Source organism: Ranitomeya variabilis, chromosome 3, assembly GCF_051348905.1.
Source record: "Ranitomeya variabilis isolate aRanVar5 chromosome 3, aRanVar5.hap1, whole genome shotgun sequence".
Classification (NCBI taxonomy): Eukaryota; Metazoa; Chordata; class Amphibia; order Anura; family Dendrobatidae; genus Ranitomeya; species Ranitomeya variabilis.
In genome coordinates, this window is record NC_135234.1 from 623669918 (window position 1) to 623691451 (window position 21534).

Here is a 21534-nt window from a genome sequence, read left to right on the forward strand (position 1 = left end):
GAATTTCAGAAGAGGGGGAAGAGGAAATTGACATCAGAGGAACGTCATCGTGAACCCCCTGACAACCCCAACTAGTCACAGACATAGATTTCCAATCCAACACCGGATTATGTACCTGTAACCATGGAAATCCCAGTACAACAGCATCATGCAAATTATGTAACACCAGGAAGCGACAATCTTCCTGATGGGCTGGCGCCATGCACATGGTTAACTGTGTCCAAAACTGAGGTTTATTTTTAGCCAATGGTGTAGCATCAATCCCCTTCAAAGGGATAGGACTCCGCAAAGGCTGTAAAGAAAAACCACAACGTCTGGCAAATTCTAAGTCCATTAAATTTAAAGCGGCGCCTGAATCCACAAATGCCATGACAGAGAATGACGATAATGAGCAGATCAGGGTCACAGATAACAGAAATTTAGGTTGTACAGTACTGATAGTAACGGAATTAGCGATTCTCTTGGCACGCTTAGGGCAATCAGAAATAACATGAGCAGAATCGCCGCAGTAAAAGCACAACCTATTCTGACATCTGAATCCTTGGCGTTCCGCTCTAGACACAATCCTATCACACTGCATAGGCTCAGGACTCCGCTCGGAAGACAACGCCATAGTGTGCACAACTCTGCGCTCACGCAAGCGCCGATCAATTTGAATGGCCAGAGACATAGAATCACTCAGACCTGCAGGCGTGGGGAACCCCACCATAACATCTTTAACAGATTCAGAAAGACCCTTTCTGAAAATTGCTGCCAAAGCATCCTCATTCCACTTAGTAAGCACAGACCATTTTCTGAATTTCTGACAATATGACTCTGCCGCTTCTTGACCCTGACACAGGGCCAAAAGTGTTTTCTCAGCATGCTCTACAGAGTTAGGTTCATCATACAATAACCCAAGCGCCTGAAAAAAGGTGTCTACATTAAGCAAGGCCGGATTCCCAGATTCCAGGGAAAATGCCCAATCCTGCGGGTCACCACGCAACAGAGAAATGACAATTTTGACCTGCTGGATGGGATCACCAGAGGAACGGGGCTTAAGAGCAAAAAACAGTTTACAGTTATTTTTAAAGCTCAAAAATTTGGACCTGTCCCCGAAGAACAGATCGGGGGTAGGAATTCTAGGCTCTAAAACAGGAGTCTGCACGATATAATCAGAAATACCCTGTACTCTAGCAGCAAGTTGATCCACCCGAGAAGCAAGTCCCTGAACATCCATGTCAACGCCTAACTCCTGAGCCACCCAGAAGTGAAGAGGGAAAAAAAACACAACAGAGTACAGAAAAAAAAATGGCTCAGCACTTTCTTTCCCTTCTTTTGAGATGCGGTTAACTCATTGTTGGCCAGTTGTACTGTTATGAACTGGTGGCCTAGGAGCAGCATGGACGAGCTCTGGATTAGGTGGCCTCTATACTGACCGCAGACCCTGAACTTAACACATCAACTAGAAGTAGCCGTGGGATGTTCCTGTCACTCCCTAGACACCTCGTCACGGCCGGAGGACTAATTACCCCTAAAGAAAGAAACAGGAATACTATCTTGCCTCAGAGAAAATACCCAAAGGAAAGGCAGCCCCCCCCACAAATACTGACTGTGAGAGGAGAGGGAAATTACAAACGCAGACTGAAAACAGAATTTAGCAAAGGAGGCCACGCTACCTAGAAAGAAAAGACAGGAAAGAGTACTGTGCGGTCAGTATAAAAATACTACAAAATCCACCACAGAGAATACAAAAATCTCCACACCTAACTAAAGGCATGGAGGGTAACTCTGTGACTCCAGAGCTTCCAGCTTGGCTAAGTAAATCTTAACACAGACAAAGCTGGACAAGAAAAAACATAGCAATTCACAGAACTATTAAGTCCACCGCATGTGGACTGCAAAAACAGAGCCAGGACTTATCTTTGATGATTTGGACAATCCAGAAGGAGAAACCAAGCAGAGATGTGGATCCATAGAAAACAATGGACAACTGGCACTCACTAAAGGAAGAAGCCAGACTAAATAGCCCCGTCCAAAGTGGAAGCAGCTGATGACTGTTGTGAAGGACAAACAGCAGCACTACCACTTATAACCACCGGAGGGAGCCTAAGAGCAGAACCCACAACAGAATTCACAACAGCCCCCCACAAATATTGACCATGAGTAGAGAGGGAAATGACATACACAGAATGAAACTAGGATGTAGCAAAGGAGGCCAATCTAGCTAGATAGACAGAACAGGACAGAATACTGTGCGGTCAGTATTAAAAACTAGAAAAATCCACCACAGAGTTTACAAAAATCTCCACACCTGACTAAAGGTGCGGAGGGTAAATCTGCTTCCCAGAGCTTCCAGCTTAACTGAATAAATCCGTACTGACAAGCTGGACTAGAAAAAACATAGAATGTGCTGAACGATTAAGACCACAACAAGTGGAAAGCAAAAGAACAAAGCAAGGACTTATCTTTGCTGAACTGGTCAGAATATCAGGGAAATCCAAGAGAGATGTGAATCCAAGCAGGAACCATTGACAACTGGCACTAGCTGAAGGATAGAGCCAGAATAAATAGCCGAGCCAGAATAGACGATGTCATGGTTCCCAATGGCAAGGGAACGTCAGAGAACTTAAATAACAGACTAGCTCTTGGGTGATGGAATCTCGAGCTGACCGTGAGCTAATCCTACCACACAACTAACAGTGGCCGGGTGACGTGCCTACGTTTTATCCCTAGACGCCCAGCGCCAGCCGGAGAACTAACTAACCCTAATAGAGGAAAAAACAGACCTGGCTTACCTCTAGGGAAATTCCCCCAAAAAGGAGACAGAAGCCCCCCACATATATTGACGGTGAGTTCAGAGGAAAAGACATACGCAGTATGAAGGTAGGTTCAGCAAAGCGAGGTCCGCTTACTAGATAGTAAGAAGATACAAAAGGGAACTTCACGGTCAGCTGAAAACCCTATTAAAATACCATCCAGAAATTACTTTAAGACTCATGTGTCAACTCATGACACCGGAGTGGTAATTTCGGTCCACAAGAGCTTCCAGCTACAGAAACATAACATAACTGTGAACTGGAACAAAAATGCAAACAAACTTAGGACTAAGAGTCCAACTTAGCTGATAGTAGTCTAGAAGCAGGAACATGCAACAGAAAGGCTCTGGTTACATTGATGGCCGGCACTAGAATAACTGAGCAGCAAGGCTAAATAGGATACTCCCACATCCTGATGAAAACAGGTGAACAGAGAAAGTGAAGCACACAAGTCCAGTACCACCAGCGACCACCGGGGGAGCCCAAAAACCAAATTCACAACAGTACCCCCCCCTCAAGGAGGGGGCACCGAACCCTCACAAGAACCACCAGGGCGATCAGGATGAGCCCTATGAAAGGCACGGACCAAATCAGAGGCATGAACATCAGAGGCTGTCACCCAAGAATTATCCTCCTGACCGTAGCCCTTCCACTTGACCAGATACTGAAGTTTCCGTCTGGAAACACGGGAGTCCAAGATCTTCTCCACAACGTACTCCAATTCACCCTCAACCAACACCGGAGCGGGAGGCTCAACGGAAGGCACAACCGGTACCTCATACCTGCGCAATAATGACTGATGGAAAACATTATGGATAGAAAAAGATGCCGGGAGGTCCAATCGAAAGGACACAGGGTTAAGAATCTCCAAAATCTTATACGGGCCGATGAACCGAGGCTTAAACTTAGGAGAAGAAACCCTCATAGGGACAAAACGAGAAGACAACCACACCAAGTCCCCAACACGAAGACGAGGACCAACACGACGACGGCGGTTAGCAAAATGCCGAGTCTTCTCCTGGGACAACTCCAAATTGTCCACCACCTGTCCCCAAATCCGATGCAACCTATCCACCACAGTATCCACTCCAGGACAATCCGAAGACTCCACCTGACCAGAAGAAAAGCGAGGATGAAACCCCGAATTGCAAAAAAAAGGAGAAACCAAAGTGGCAGAACTAGCCCGATTATTGAGGGCAAACTCCGCCAACGGCAAAAAGGCAACCCAGTCATCCTGATCCGCAGACACAAAACACCTCAAATAAGTCTCCAAGGTCTGATTAGTTCGCTCAGTCTGGCCATTAGTCTGAGGATGGAACGCAGACGAAAAAGACAAATCAATGCCCATCCTAGCACAGAACGCCCGCCAAAATCTAGACACGAACTGGGTCCCCCTGTCAGAAACGATATTCTCCGGAATACCATGCAAGCGAACCACATTTTGAAAAAACAGAGGAACCAACTCGGAAGAGGACGGCAACTTAGGCAAGGGCACCAAATGAACCATCTTTGAAAAACGGTCACACACCACCCAGATGACAGACATTTTCTGAGAAACAGGGAGATCAGAAATAAAATCCATAGAGATGTGAGTCCAAGGCCTCTTTGGAATAGGCAAAGATAACAACAATCTGCTAGCCCGAGAACAACAAGGTTTGGCCCGAGCACAAACATCACAAGACTGCACAAAAACTCGTACATCTCGAGACAGAGAAGGCCACCAGAAGGACCTAGCCACCAAATCCCTGGTACCAAAGATTCCGGGATGACCTGCCAACGCAGAAGAATGAACCTCCGAGATGACTCTACTGGTCCAATCATCAGGAACAAACAGTCTACCAGGCGGGCAACGATCCGGTCTATCCGCCTGAAACTCCTGCAAAGCCCGTCGCAGGTCTGGGGAAACAGCAGATAATATCACCCCATCCTTAAGGATACCTGTAGGTTCAGAATCACCAGGGAAATCAGGCTCAAAACTCCTAGAAAGGGCATCCGCCTTCACATTTTTAGAACCTGGTAAGTACGAGACCACAAAATTAAACCGAGAGAAAAACAACGACCAGCGCGCCTGTCTAGGATTCAGGCGCCTGGCAGACTCAAGATAAATCAAATTCTTGTGATCGGTCAATACCACCACCTGATGTCTAGCCCCCTCAAGCCAATGACGCCACTCCTCAAAAGCCCACTTCATAGCCAAAAGCTCCCGATTACCAATATCATAATTTCGCTCGGCGGGCGAAAATTTTCGAGAAAAGAACGCACAAGGTCTCATCACGGAGCAATCGGAACTTTTCTGCGACAAGACCGCCCCAGCTCCGATCTCGGAAGCATCGACCTCAACCTGAAAAGGAAGAGTAACATCAGGCTGACGCAACACAGGGGCGGAAGAAAAGCGGCGCTTAAGCTCCCGAAAGGCCTCCACAGCAGCAGGGGACCAATCAGCAACATCAGCACCCTTTTTGGTCAAATCAGTCAAAGGTTTAGCAACATCAGAAAAACCAGTTATAAATCGACGATAAAAATTAGCAAAGCCCAAAAATTTCTGAAGGCTCTTAAGCGAAGAAGGTTGCGTCCAATCACAAATAGCCCGAACCTTGACAGGATCCCTCAATGGAAGAGGGGGAAAAAATGTACCCCAAAAAAGAAATCTTTTGAACCCCAAAAATACACTTAGAACCCTTCACACACAAGGAATTAGCCCGCAAAACCTGAAAAACCCTCCTGACCTGTTGGACATGAGAATCCCAGTCATCCGAAAAAATCAAAACATCATCCAGATACACGATCATGAATTTATCCAAATATTCCCGGAAAATGTCATGCATAAAGGACTGAAAGACTGAAGGGGCATTTGAAAGACCAAAAGGCATTACTAAATACTCAAAATGGCCCTCGGGCGTATTAAATGCGGTCTTCCACTCATCCCCCTGCTTAATTCGCACCAAATTATACGCCCCACGGAGATCAATCTTAGAGAACCACTTAGCCCCTTTTATTCGAGCAAACAAATCAGTCAGCAGTGGCAGAGGATACTGATATCTGACTGTAATTTTATTCAAGAGTCGATAATCAATACACGGCCTCAAAGAGCCATCTTTTTTAGATACAAAGAAAAAACCGGCTCCTAAGGGAGATGAAGAAGGACGAATATGTCCCTTTTCCAGGGACTCCTTAATATATTCTCGCATAGCAGCATGTTCAGGTACAGACAGATTAAATAAACGACCCTTTGGAAATTTACTGCCCGGAATCAGATCTATGGTACAATCGCAATCTCTGTGAGGAGGTAGTGAACCAAGCTTAGGCTCCTCAAAAACATCACGATAATCAGATAAAAATTCCGGAATCTCAGAGGGAATAGATGACGAAATGAAAACCAAAGGTACGTCCCCATGAGCCCCCTGACATCCCCAGCTTAACACAGACATTGCTTTCCAGTCAAGAACTGGGTTATGAGATTGTAACCATGGCAATCCGAGCACCAAAACATCATGTAGATTGTACAACACAAGGAAGCGAATCGTCTCCTGATGGTCTGGATTCATACGCATAGTCACTTGTGTCCAGTATTGTGGTTTATTACTAGCCAATGGTGTAGAGTCAATACCCTTCAGAGGTATAGGAACTTCCAAAGGCTCTAGATCAAACCCACAGCGCCTGGCAAAGGACCAATCCATGAGACTCAAAGCGGCGCCAGAGTCGACATAGGCATCCGCGGTAATTGACGATAATGAACAAATCAAGGTCACAGACAAAATAAACTTAGACTGTAAAGTGCCAATTGAAATAGACTTATCAACCCTTTTTGTACGTTTAGAGCATGCTGATATAACATGAGTTGAATCACCACAATAGAAGCACAACCCATTTTTTCGCCTAAAATTCTGCCGTTCGCTTCTGGACAGAATTCTATCACATTGCATATTTTCTGGAGCCTTCTCAGAAGACACCGCCAAATGGTGCACAGGTTTGCGCTCCCGCAAACGCCGATCAATCTGAATAGCCATTGTCATGGACTCATTCAGACCTGTAGGTGCAGGGAACCCCACCATAACATCTTTAATGGCATCAGAGAGACCCTCTCTGAAATTCGCCGCCAGGGCGCACTCATTCCACTGAGTAAGCACAGACCATTTACGAAATTTTTGGCAGTATATTTCAACTTCATCTTGCCCTTGAGATAGGGCCATCAAGGTCTTTTCAGCCTGAATCTCTAAATTAGGTTCCTCATAAAGCAACCCCAAAGCCAGAAAAAACGCATCCACATTGAGCAACGCAGGATCCCCGGGTGCCAATGCAAATGCCCAGTCTTGAGGGTCACCCCGCAGCAAGGAAATCACTATCCCAACCTGCTGTGCGGGATCTCCAGCGGAGCGAGATCTCAGGGAAAGAAATAATTTACAATTATATTTGAAATTCAGGAAACGAGATCTATCCCCGGAGAAAAATTCTGGTATAGGAATTCTAGGTTCAGATATAGGGGCATGAATAACAAAATCCTGTAAATTTTGAACCTTCGTAGCAAGATTATTCAAACCTGTAGCCAAACTCTGAGGATCCATTTTAATCAGGTGAGATCAGAGCCATTCAAGGATTAGAAGGAGAGAGAGAGGCAAAGGCTGCAATTAGAGCAGAAATGCAACTGAGTCAACAATAGAGCAAGCTCAGAAGAAAAAAAAAAAAAAAAAAATCTGCAGACTTCTTTTTCTCTCCTTTCTTCTGCCAACGGTTTTAACCCTTGGCCGGCCATACTGTCATGGTTCCCAATGGCAAGGGAACGTCAGAGAACTTAAATAACAGACTAGCTCTTGGGTGATGGAATCTCGAGCTGACCGTGAGCTAATCCTACCACACAACTAACAGTGGCCGGGTGACGTGCCTACGTTTTATCCCTAGACGCCCAGCGCCAGCCGGAGAACTAACTAACCCTAATAGAGGAAAAAACAGACCTGGCTTACCTCTAGGGAAATTCCCCCAAAAAGGAGACAGAAGCCCCCCACATATATTGACGGTGAGTTCAGAGGAAAAGACATACGCAGTATGAAGGTAGGTTCAGCAAAGCGAGGTCCGCTTACTAGATAGTAAGAAGATACAAAAGGGAACTTCACGGTCAGCTGAAAACCCTATTAAAATACCATCCAGAAATTACTTTAAGACTCATGTGTCAACTCATGACACCGGAGTGGTAATTTCGGTCCACAAGAGCTTCCAGCTACAGAAACATAACATAACTGTGAACTGGAACAAAAATGCAAACAAACTTAGGACTAAGAGTCCAACTTAGCTGATAGTAGTCTAGAAGCAGGAACATGCAACAGAAAGGCTCTGTGTCATGATCTCTGCAGGCAGAGATCATAGCAAGCCTATAGAGGGACAAGCTCTCGGAAGATGGAACTATACTGACCATGAACTAAGCCTGCCGCGCAACTAGAAATAGCCAGGTAGCATTTCCTATTTATCGCTAGATGCCCAGCTCTGGCCTAAGACCTAAATAGCTAGCAGAGGGAAATATAAGACCTGGCTCACCTCTAGAGAAATATTCCAAAGAAGACAGTAGCCCCCCACATATAATGACGGTGAGTTCAGATGAAACAACAAACGCAGCAGGAAAATAGTCTTAGCAAATTTGAGGTCCGCTTACTAGATAGCAGAAGACAGATAGTATACTTTCATGGTCAGCAGAAAAACACTAACAAAACACCATCCAGAGATTACCCTAAACTCTGGCATTAACTCATAACGCCAGAGTAGCAATCCCTGATCCACGAGAGCTTTCCAGACACAGTAACAAAACTCCAGCTGTGAACTGGAACAAATAGGCAAAACAAAACATGGACAAAAGTCCAACTTATCTAGTAGTTGTCAGAAGCAGGAACAAGCACTGAGAGGCATCAGATAACATTGTTGACCGGCAAGAAACCACCAGAGAAATGAGCTTAAATAGCGACACCCACTACTGATGGAATCAGGTGAAACAGGAAAGAGGATGACAAGTCCAATTCCACAAGCGGCCACCGGGGGAGCCCAGAATCCAAATTCACAACAGTACCCCCCCCTCAAGGAGGGGGCACCGAACCCTCACCAGATCCACCAGGGCGACCAGGATGAGCCCTATGGAAGGCACGAACAAGATCAGAAGCATGAACATCAGATGCATTGACCCAAGAATTATCCTCCTGGCCGTAACCCTTCCAGTTGACCAGATACTGGAGTTTCCGTCTGGAAACACGAGAGTCCAAAATTTTCTCCACAACGTACTCCAACTCACCCTCAACCAACACCGGAGCAGGAGGCTCAACTGAAGGTACAACAGGTACCTCATACCTGCGCAATAACGACCGATGAAAAACGTTATGAATGGAAAAGGACGCAGGGAGGTCCAAACGGAAAGAAACAGGATTAAGAATCTCCAATATTCTATAAGGGCCGATGAACCGAGGTTTAAACTTAGGAGAAGAGACCCTCATAGGGACAAAACGAGAAGACAACCACACTAAATCTCCAACACAAAGCCGAGAACCAACACGACGATGACGGTTGGCAAAACGCTGAGTCTTCTCCTGGGACAACTTCAAATTGTCCATAACCTGCCCCCAGATGTGATGCAATCTCTCCACCACCGCATCCACTCCAGGACAATCCGAGGATTCCACCTGACCGGAGGAAAATCGAGGGTGAAACCCCGAATTACAGAAAAACGGGGACACCAAGGTGGAAGAACTGGCCCGATTATTGAGGGCGAACTCTGCCAATGGCAAAAAAGCAACCCAATCATCCTGGTCAGCAGAGACAAAACACCTCAGATATGTCTCAAGGGTCTGATTAGTCCGCTCGGTCTGGCCATTAGTCTGAGGGTGAAAAGCAGATGAAAAAGACAAATCTATGCCCATCCTAGCACAGAATGCCCGCCAAAATCTAGACACAAATTGGGTACCTCTGTCAGAAACAATATTCTCAGGAATACCGTGCAATCGGACAACATTCTGAAAAAACAGAGGAACCAACTCAGAAGAAGAAGGCAACTTGGGCAGAGGAACCAAATGGACCATTTTAGAGAAACGGTCACAGACCACCCAGATGACAGACATCTTCTGGGAAACAGGCAGATCTGAAATAAAATCCATCGAGATGTGTGTCCAAGGCCTCTTAGGAATAGGCAAGGGCAACAGCAGTCCGCTAGCCCGAGAACTACAAGACTTGGCCCGAGCACAAACGTCACATGACTGCACAAAGACTCGCACATCTCGTGACAGAGAAGGCCACCAGAAGGATCTTGCCACCAAATCCCTGGTACCAAAAATTCCGGGATGACCTGCCAATGCAGAAGAATGTACCTCAGAGATGACTCTGCTGGTCCAATCATCCGGAACAAACAGTCTATCAGGCGGACAACGATCCGGTCTATCCGCCTGAAACTCTTGCAAGGACCGCCGCAGATCAGGAGAAACGGCCGACAAAATTACTCCCTCCCTAAGGATACCTGTGGGTTCAGAATTACCAGGAGAGTCCGGGTCAAAACTCCTAGAAAGGGCATCTGCCTTAACATTCTTAGAACCCGGTAGGTATGACACCACAAAATTAAAGCGAGAAAAAAATAAAGACCAGCGCGCCTGTCTAGGATTCAGGCGTCTGGCAGTCTCAAGATAAATCAAATTTTTGTGGTCAGTCAATACCACCACCTGATGCCTAGCCCCCTCGAGCCAATGGCGCCACTCCTCAAACGCCCACTTCATGGCCAAAAGCTCCCGATTCCCAACATCATAATTCCGCTCTGCGGGCGAAAATTTGCGAGAAAAGAAGGCACAAGGCCTAATGACGGAGCAGTCGGAACCTTTCTGCGACAACACTGCCCCAGCTCCGATCTCCGAAGCGTCAACCTCAACCTGAAAAGGCAGATTCACATCAGGCTGACGCAACATAGGGGCAGAGGCAAAACGGCGCTTAAGCTCCTGAAAGGCCTCTACAGCATGAGGGGACCAATTAGCAACATCAGCGCCTTGTCTGGTCAAATCAGTCAGTGGTTTAACGACATCAGAAAAACCAGCAATAAATCGGCGGTAAAAGTTGGCAAAGCCCAAAAATCTCTGAAGACCCTTAAGAGAGGAGGGCTGAGTCCAGTCACAAATAGCTTGCACCTTGACGGGATCCATCTCAATGGAAGAGGGAGAAAAAATATACCCCAAAAAGGAAATTTTCTGGACCCCAAAAACGCACTTAGACCCCTTCACACATAAAGAATTAGACCGCAGAACCTGAAAAACTCTCCTGACCTGCTGGACATGAGAGTCCCAGTCATCAGAAAAAATCAGAATATCATCCAGATATATTATCATAAATTTATCCAGAAAATCGCGGAAAATATCATGCATAAAAGACTGGAAAACTGAAGGGGCATTAGAAAGACCAAAAGGCATGACCAAATACTCAAAGTGGCCCTCGGGCGTATTAAATGCGGTCTTCCACTCATCCCCCTGCCTGATCCGCACCAAATTATACGCCCCACGAAGATCAATTTTAGAGAACCACTTAGCACCCTCTATACGAGCAAACAAATCAGTAAGCAATGGCAATGGGTATTGATACTTAACAGTGATCTTATTCAGAAGCCGATAATCAATACATGGTCTCAAAGAGCCGTCTTTTTTTGAGACAAAGAAAAACCCAGCTCCCAAGGGAGAAGAAGATGGACGAATATGTCCCTTTTCCAAAGACTCCTTTATATATTCCCGCATAGCAGCATGTTCCGGCACAGACAAATTAAACAAACGACCCTTTGGATATTTACAACCCGGTATCAAATCTATGGCACAATCGCACTCACGGTGCGGAGGTAACGACCCAAGCTTGGGTTCGTCAAAGACGTCTTGATAATCAGAGAGGAACTCAGGGACTTCAGAGGGAATGGACGACGAAATAGAAACCAAAGGTACGTCCCCATGAATACCCTTACATCCCCAGCTCAACACAGACATTGCTCTCCAGTCCAAGACTGGGTTGTGAGACTGCAACCATGGCAATCCCAGTACCACATCGTCATGTAAATTATACAGCACCAGGAAACGAATAATCTCCTGGTGATCCGGATTGATACGCATGGTTACTTGTGTCCAGTATTGTGGTTTATTATTAGCCAATGGGGTGGAGTCAATCCCCTTCAGAGGAATAAGAGTCTCCAAAGGCTCTAAATCAAAACCACAACGATTGGCAAAGGACCAATCCATAAGACTCAGAGCGGCGCCAGAGTCAACATAGGCGTCCGTGGCAATGGATGACAAAGAGCAAATCAGGGTTACAGACAAAATAAACTTAGACTGAATGGTGCCAATGGAAACAGACTTATCAAGCTTCTTTGTACGCCTAGAGCATGCCGATATAACATGAGTAGAATCCCCACAATAGAAACACAATCCATTCTTCCGTCTAAAATTCTGTCGCTCGCTCCTGGACAGAATTCTATCACACTGCATACTTTCTGGCGTCTTTTCCATAGACACCGCCAGATGGTGCACCGGTTTGCGCTCCCGCAGACGCCTATCAATCTGAATAGCCATTGTCATGGACTCATTCAGACCTGCAGGCAAAGGGAACCCCACCATAACATCCTTAACGGCATCAGAGAGACCTTCTCTGAAAGTTGCCGCCAAGGCGCACTCATTCCACTGAGTAAGCACAGACCATTTACGGAATTTTTGGCAGAAAACTTCAGCTTCGTCTTGCCCCTGAGATAGTGCCATCAAAGTTTTTTCTGCCTGAAGTTCCAAATGAGGTTCCTCATAAAGCAAGCCCAAGGCCAGAAAAAACGCATCCACATCGCGTAACGCAGGATCCCCTGCTGGCAATGAGAAGGCCCAATCTTGAGGGTCACCCCTGAGCAAGGAAATCACAATCCTAACCTGCTGAGCAGGGTCTCCAGCTAAACGAGACTTCAGGGACAAATAAAGCTTACAATTATTTCGGAAATTCTGGAAGCTAGCTCTATTCCCTGTGAAGAACTCCGGCAAAGGAATTCTCGGCTCAGATACCGGAGCATGTACCACAAAATCTTGTAAATTTTGTACTTTCGTGATGAGATTATTCAAACCCGCAGTTACACTCTGGAGATCCATTATTGTCAGGTGCACACAGAGCATACAGAGATTAGGAGGAGAGAGAGAAAAAAGACTGCAGCAAGGCAGACTGGAGGAAAAAAAAAAAAAAAAAAATTCCAGCAGACTTCTTATCACTCTCCTTTCTCAACCTGGGTCTTTAACACTTTATTGGCCGGTCAAACTGTCATGATCTCTGCAGGCAGAGATCATAGCAAGCCTATAGAGGGACAAGCTCTCGGAAGATGGAACTATACTGACCATGAACTAAGCCTGCCGCGCAACTAGAAATAGCCAGGTAGCATTTCCTATTTATCGCTAGATGCCCAGCTCTGGCCTAAGACCTAAATAGCTAGCAGAGGGAAATATAAGACCTGGCTCACCTCTAGAGAAATATTCCAAAGAAGACAGTAGCCCCCCACATATAATGACGGTGAGTTCAGATGAAACAACAAACGCAGCAGGAAAATAGTCTTAGCAAATTTGAGGTCCGCTTACTAGATAGCAGAAGACAGATAGTATACTTTCATGGTCAGCAGAAAAACACTAACAAAACACCATCCAGAGATTACCCTAAACTCTGGCATTAACTCATAACGCCAGAGTAGCAATCCCTGATCCACGAGAGCTTTCCAGACACAGTAACAAAACTCCAGCTGTGAACTGGAACAAATAGGCAAAACAAAACATGGACAAAAGTCCAACTTATCTAGTAGTTGTCAGAAGCAGGAACAAGCACTGAGAGGCATCAGATAACATTGTTGACCGGCAAGAAACCACCAGAGAAATGAGCTTAAATAGCGACACCCACTACTGATGGAATCAGGTGAAACAGGAAAGAGGATGACAAGTCCAATTCCACAAGCGGCCACCGGGGGAGCCCAGAATCCAAATTCACAACAGCTCTGGTTACATTGATGGCCGGCACTAGAATAACTGAGCAGCAAGGCTAAATAGGATACTCCCACATCCTGATGAAAACAGGTGAACAGAGAAAGTGAAGCACACAAGTCCAGTACCACCAGCGACCACCGGGGGAGCCCAAAAACCAAATTCACAACAAGACGATCAGTGGAAGCAGCTGCTGACAGCTAAATCCAAGGAGCATCAGTTCCACTTAAATCCACCGGAGGAAGCCCAAGAGCAGAACTCACAAAAGTGTCACTTACAACCACCGGAGGGAGCCCAAGAGCGGAATTCACAACAGTCAACCGGGCCTGTTGTGAATTCCGTTCTGGAGCTCCCTCCTGTGGTTGCTAATGGTATTTTTGCAAGTTCTGCCCTTGGGCTCCCTCTGGTGGTTTCGAGTGGAACTGCTGCTCCTTTAGGTAGCTGTAGCAGCTGCCTCCACTGATCGCCTTGCCTGGGTTTGTTATTTAAACCTGCTCTGGGCTTTAGTTCATGCCAGCTGTCAATGTTCTTGGTTGGATTTGGTTTTCTCCTTGGATTTCTCATATGGCCTGTCCTTGTCAGCAAAAGATAAGTTTTTGCTAGTTCTTGTTTGTCCATTTGTTTGGACTCTATTGCTCTGCAAATATGTCTCTTTTTGTCCAGCTTGTCACTATGTCATATTCAGGCTAGCTGGAAGCTCTGGGGAAGCAGATTTGCCCCTCCACACCGTGAGTCGGTGTGGAGTTCATTTTTGTAAACTCTGCATGGATTTTGTAGTTTTTAATACTGACCGCACAGTATCCTTTTCTCTCTGTCTATCAAGTTTAGTATTGGCCTCCTTTGCTGAAATCTGATTTCATTTCTGTGTACGTCATTTCCCTCTCCACTCACAGTCAATATTTGTGGGGGGCTGTCTTTCCTTTTGGGGTTTTCTCTGAGGCAAGATAGCTTTCTATTTCCTACTTTAGGGGTAGTTAGCTCTTAGGCTGTGACGAGGTGTCTAGGGAGAGTCAGGAACATCCCACGGCTATTACTAGTGTTGTTGTTAGGATTAGGAACTGCGGTCAGTAGAGATACCACCTCCTCAGAGCTCGTCCCATGTTGCGTTTTAGCCACCAGGTCATATCAGTGTGGCCTCTTAACCACCAGGTCATAACAGTACAGCTGGCCATCAATGTGTTAAATGCATCTCAAAAGAGGGAAAAGGAAGTTCTGAGTCATTTTTTTTTCCTTTGTAGCTTGTTTTGTCTTTTTTTTCCCCTTAATCTCTGGGTGGTTCAGGATTTTGGTGCTGACATGGAGGTTCAGGGTCTGTCCTTGCGTGTGGATCAACTCGCTGCAAGGGTACAGAGTATCCAAGATTATGTTGTCCAGACTCCGGTATTAGAGCCTAGAATTCCTATTCCTGATTTGTTTTCTGGGGATAGATCTAAATTTTTGAACTTCAAAAATAATTGCAGATTGTTTTTTACTCTGAGACCCCGTTCCTCTGGTGACCCCATTCAGCAGGTGAAGATTGTTATTTCTTTGCTGCGTGGCGACCCGCAGGACTGGGCATTCTACCTTGAGCCAGGAAATCCTGCATTGCTCAATATTGACGTATTTTTTCAAGCGCTCGGATTGCTGTATGACGAGCCTAATTCTGTGGATCAGGCAGAAAAGACTTTGCTGGCTCTGTGTCAGGGTCAGGAAGCAGCAGAAGTATACTGCCAGAAATTTAGAAATGTGCTCACAAAATGGAATGAGTATGCCCTGGCAGCGATTTTCAGAAAGGGTCTTTCTGAAGCCCTTAAAGATGTTATGGTGGGGTTTCCCATGCCTGCTGTTCTAAATGAGTCAATGTCTTTGGCCATTCAGATCGATCGGCATCTGCGCGAGCGCAAGGTCGTGCACCATATGGCAGTGTCCTCTGAGCAGAGTCCTGAGCCTATGCAATGTGATAGGATTTTGACTAAAGCAGAAAGGCAGAAATTCAGACGTCAGAATGGCCTGTGTTTTTACTGTGGTGATTCTGCTCATGCTATTTCTGATTGCCCTAAGCGTACTAAGAGGGTCCCTAGGTCTGTTACCATTAGTACTGTACAGCCTAAATTTCTCTTGTCTGTTACCCTGATTTGCTCATTGTCGTCCTTTTCTGTTATGGCATTTGTGGATTCTGGCGCTGCCCTGAACTTAATGGACTTAGAATTTGCCAAGCGCTGTGGTTTTTCGTTGGAGCCTTTGCAGAGCCCTATTCCCTTAAGGGGGATTGATGCTACGCCATTGGCCAAGAATAAACCTCAGTACTGGACACAGTTAACCATGTACATGGCTCCAGCACATCAGGAAAATATTCGCTTTTTGGTGTTGCATAATTTGCATGATGTTGTTGTGCTGGGTTTTCCATGGTTACAGGTACATAATCCAGTGCTGGATTGGAGATCTATGTCTGTAACTGGTTGGGGTTGTCAGGGGATACATAGTGATATTCCTTTGATGTCAATTTCCTCGCCCCCTTCTTCTGAAGTTCCTGAGTTTTTGTCGGATTTCCAGGATATATTTGATGAGCCCAAGTCCAGTTCCCTGCCTCCTCATAGGGACTGCGATTGTGCCATTAACTTGATTCCTGGCTGTAAGTTCCCTAAGGGCCGACTTTTCAATCTGTCTGTGCCAGAGCATGCCGCTATGCGGAGTTATGTAAAGGAGTCCTTGGAGAAGGGGCATATTCGCCCGTCTTCGTCACCGTTGGGGGCTGGATTCTTCTTTGTTGCCAAGAAGGATGGCTCCTTGAGACCCTGTATAGATTATCGCCTTCTCAATAAGATCACGGTCAAATTCCAGTACCCTTTGCCTTTACTTTCTGATTTGTTTGCTCGGATTAAGGGTGCCAGTTGGTTTACTAAAATCGACCTTCGAGGGGCGTATAATCTCGTGCGTATTAAACAAGGTGATGAATGGAAAACAGCATTTAATACGCCCGAAGGCCATTTTGAATATCTTGTGATGCCATTCGGGCTCTCTAATGCTCCATCGGTATTTCAGTCCTTTATGCATGATATCTTCCGGAATTATCTGGATAAATTCATGATTGTGTATTTGGATGATATTTTGTTTTTTTCCGATGATTGGGAGTCTCATGTGAAGCAGGTTAGGATGGTGTTTCAGGTCCTTCGTGCTAATGCGTTGTTTGTGAAGGGGTCTAAGTGCCTCTTTGGAGTTCAGAAGGTTTCTTTTTTGGGTTTCATTTTTTCTCCCTCGGCTATTGAAATGGACCCTGTTAAAGTCCAGGCCATTCATGATTGGACTCAACCCACATCTGTAAAGAGCCTTCAGAAGTTTTTGGGCTTTGCTAATTTTTATCGCCGCTTTATTGCTAATTTTTCTAGTGTGGTGAAGCCTCTGACCGATTTGACGAAGAAAGGCGCTGATGTGATGAATTGGTCCTCTGCGGCTGTTGAGGCCTTTCAGGAGCTTACACGTCGTTTTACTTCTGCCCCTGTGTTGCGTCAGCCAGATGTTTTGCTCCCTTTTCAGGTTGAGGTTGATGCTTCTGAGATTGGGGCAGGGGCCGTTTTGTCTCAGAGAAATTCTGATGGCTCTTTGATGAAACCATGTGCTTTCTTCCCCAGAAAGTTTTCGCCTGCTGAGCATAATTATGATGTCGGCAATCAGGAGTTGTTGGCTATGAAGTGGGCATTTGAGGAGTGGCGACATTGGCTTGAGGGAGCCAAGCATCGCGTGGTGGTCTTGACTGATCATAAGAATCTGATTTACCTTGAGTCTGCTAAGCGGTTGAATCCTAGACAAGCTCGGTGGTCTCTGTTTTTCTCCCGTTTTGATTTTGTGGTCTCGTATATTCCAGGATCTAAGAATGTGAAGGCTGATGCCCTTTCTAGGAGTTTTGTGCCTGACTCTCTGGGAATTCTTGAGCCGGCTGGGATCCTCAAGGAGGGGGTGATTCTTTCTGCCATCTCCCCTGATTTGCGGCGGGTACTTCAGGAGTTTCAGGCTGATAAACCTGACCGCTGTCCAGTGGGGAGACTGTTTGTTCCTGATAGATGGACTAGCAGGGTAATTTCTGAGGTTCATTGTTCGGTGTTGGCTGGTCACCCTGGGATTTTCGGTACCAGAGATTTGGTGGCTAGGTCCTTTTGGTGGCCTTCCTTGTCGCGGGATGTGCGTTCGTTTGTGCAGTCCTGTGGGACCTGTGCTCGGGCTAAGCCTTGCTGTTCCCGTGCCAGTGGGTTGCTTTTGCCTTTGCCTATTCCTGAGAGGCCCTGGATGCATATTTCCATGGATTTTATTTCTGATCTTCCTGTTTCTCAGAAGATGTCTGTCATCTGGGTGGTTTGTGACCGTTTTTCTAAGATGGTCCATTTGGTACCCTTGCCTAAGTTGCCTTCCTCCTCTGATTTGGTTCCATTATTTTTTCAGCATGTGGTTCGTTTACATGGTATTCCGGAGAATATTGTGTCTGACAGAGGTTCCCAGTTCATTTCTAGGTTTTGGCGGTCCTTTTGTGCTAGAATGGGCATTGATTTGTCTTTTTCTTCAGCATTCCATCCTCAGACAAATGGCCAAACGGAGCGAACCAATCAGACCTTGGAAACCTATTTGAGATGCTTCGTGTCTGCTGATCAGGATGATTGGGTGACCTTTTTGCCGTTGGCCGAGTTTGTCCTTAATTATCGGGCTAGTTCGGCTACCTTGGTTTCGCCTTTTTTTGTAACTTTGGTTTTCATCCTCGTTTTTCTTCGGGGCAGCTTGAGCCTTCTGACTGTCCTGGTGTGGATTCTGTGGTGGACAGGTTGCAGCAAATTTGGACTCATGTGGTGGACAATTTGACGTTGTCTCAGGAAAGGGCTCAACGTTTTGCTAACCGTCGTCGGTGTGTTGGTCCCCGGCTTCGTGTTGGGGATTTGGTCTGGTTGTCTTCTCGTCATGTTCCTATGAAGGTTTCTTCCCCTAAGTTCAAGCCTCGCTTTATTGGGCCTTATAAGATTTCTGAAATTATCAATCCGGTGTCTTTTCGTTTGGCCCTTCCAGCTTCTTTTTCCATTCATAATGTGTTCCATAGATCCTTGTTGCGGAGATATGTGGTACCTATGGTTCCCTCCATTGATCCTCCTGCTCCAGTGTTGGTTGAGGGGGAATTGGAATATGTGGTGGAGAAGATTTTGGATTCTCGTTTTTCGAGGCGGAAGCTCCAATATCTGGTCAAGTGGAAGGGTTATGGCCAGGAGGATAATTCTTGGGTTGTTGCCTCCGATGTTCATGCTGCCGATTTGGTTAGTGCTTTCCATTTGGCTCGTCCTGATCGGCCTGGGAGCTCTGGTGAGGGTTCGGTGACCCCTCTTCAAGGGGGGGGTACTGTTGTGAATTCCGTTCTGGAGCTCCCTCCTGTGGTTGCTAATGGTATTTTTGCAAGTTCTGCCCTTGGGCTCCCTCTGGTGGTTTCGAGTGGAACTGCTGCTCCTTTAGGTAGCTGTAGCAGCTGCCTCCACTGATCGCCTTGCCTGGGTTTGTTATTTAAACCTGCTCTGGGCTTTAGTTCATGCCAGCTGTCAATGTTCTTGGTTGGATTTGGTTCTCTCCTTGGATTTCTCATATTGCCTGTCCTTGTCAGCAAAAGATAAGTTTTAGCTAGTTCTTGTTTGTCCATTTGTTTGGACTCTATTGCTCTGCAAATATGTCTCTTTTTGTCCAGCTTGTCACTATGTCATATTCAGGCTAGCTGGAAGCTCTGGGGAAGCAGATTTGCCCCTCCACACCGTGAGTCGGTGTGGAGTTCATTTTTGTAAACTCTGCGTGGATTTTGTAGTTTTTAATACTGACCGCACAGTATCCTTTTCTCTCTGTCTATCAAGTTTAGTATTGGCCTCCTTTGCTGAAATCTGATTTCATTTCTGTGTACGTCATTTCCCTCTCCACTCACAGTCAATATTTGTGGGGGGCTGTCTTTCCTTTTGAGGTTTTCTCTGAGGCAAGATAGCTTTCTATTTCCTACTTTAGGGGTAGTTAGCTCTTAGGCTGTGACGAGGTGTCTAGGGAGAGTCAGGAACATCCCACGGCTATTACTAGTGTTGTTGTTAGGATTAGGAACTGCGGTCAGTAGAGATACCACCTCCTCAGAGCTCGTCCTATGTTGCGTTTTAGCCACCAGGTCATATCAGTGTGGCCTCTTAACCACTAGGTCATAACACGGGCCGCAGAGAAAGGAAAGGATGGTGATCCACAGGGAAGCTGTTATGCCAGGAGGAGATTCCTTAGGTCCTGATAGGATAGTTGAGCTAGGAACAAGTTGGGCAGAACAGAGACGAAGACTGACAGGCCAGGATACAAAGGAAACATAATTAAAATGGGACTATGTGTTATTTTGCATGCTGCAGCCGTGTGCAACCAAGTTGCACAGTAAAATTGAACCTGTTAACCCGGGCCCAAGGTCTTCTGTCTTGTCTGGAGCTACAGCCAGACCGATCCCATGGGCAGAGAGGTAGAAGGTATTGCCGAAGGAACAGTGAGTAAACAACCCACTCCACTGCACCACACACTCATGAGTCACTCCTGTTTAGAAGAGGGATTTCAGGGCAACCAAAACTCAGTTCCAGCCCAGAGCTAACCTGCCCTGTACCCCAATTCAAGTGCACAAGTATTGCAAGTCGAGACATAATTCCGAACAACCTGGTGCAACCTTGGCCACCAAAAAGGACGAGAGAATAGATCAGTGGTAATTTTACTACCAGGATTTCCAGCTATAAGCGAATCATGATGTTCACTTAAAGGGAACTGTCACCCCAAAAATCATATATGAGATAAGGCCACCGGCATCAGGGGATTATCTACAGCATTCTGTAATGCTGTAGATAAGCCCCCGATGTAACCTGAACATTCTAAGTTGTAAGTTCAGAGAAACAAACAGTTTGCCTGGAGGACTGTCATGATTCTCAATGGCGAGAGAACATAGCCCAGCATATATGAGAACTAGCTCTTGGAAGATGGAAACTATACTGACCATGAACTAAACCTGCCGCACAACTAGAAGTGGCCGGGTAGCATGCCTACGTTTTTTTATCCCTAGATGCCCAGCGCCAGCCGGAGAACTACCTAATCCTAGCAGAGGAAAAGACAGTCCTGGCTCACCTCTAGAGAAATTTTCCCAAAAGGCAGACAGAGGCCCCCACATATATTGGCGGTGATTTAAGATGAAATGACAAACGTAGTATGAAAATAGGTTTAGCAAAATCGAGGTCCGCTTACTAGATAGCATGAAGACAGAAAGGGCACTTTCATGGTCAGCAGAAAACCCTATCAAAACACCATCCAGAAATTACTTTAAGACTCTAGCATTAACTCATAACACCAGAGTGGCAATTTCCGCTCACAAGAGCTTTCCAGACACAGTAACGAAACAGCAGCTGTGAACAGGAACAAAATGCAAAGTCCAACTTAGCTGGAAGTTGTCTAGTAGCAGGAACATGCACAGAAAGGCTACTGATTACATTGTTGACCGGCATGAAACTGACAGAGGAGCAAGGTTATATAGCGACTCCCACATCCTGATAGGAGCAGGTGAACAGAGGGGATGATGCACACAAGTTAAATTCCACAAGTGGCCACCGGGGGAGCCCAGAATCCAATTTCACAACAGTACCCCCCCCTCAAGGAGGGGGCACCGAACCCTCACCAGAACCACCAGGGCGATCAGGATGAGCCCTATGAAAGGCACGGACAAGATCGGAGGCATGAACATCAGAGGCAGTGACACAAGAATTATCCTCCTG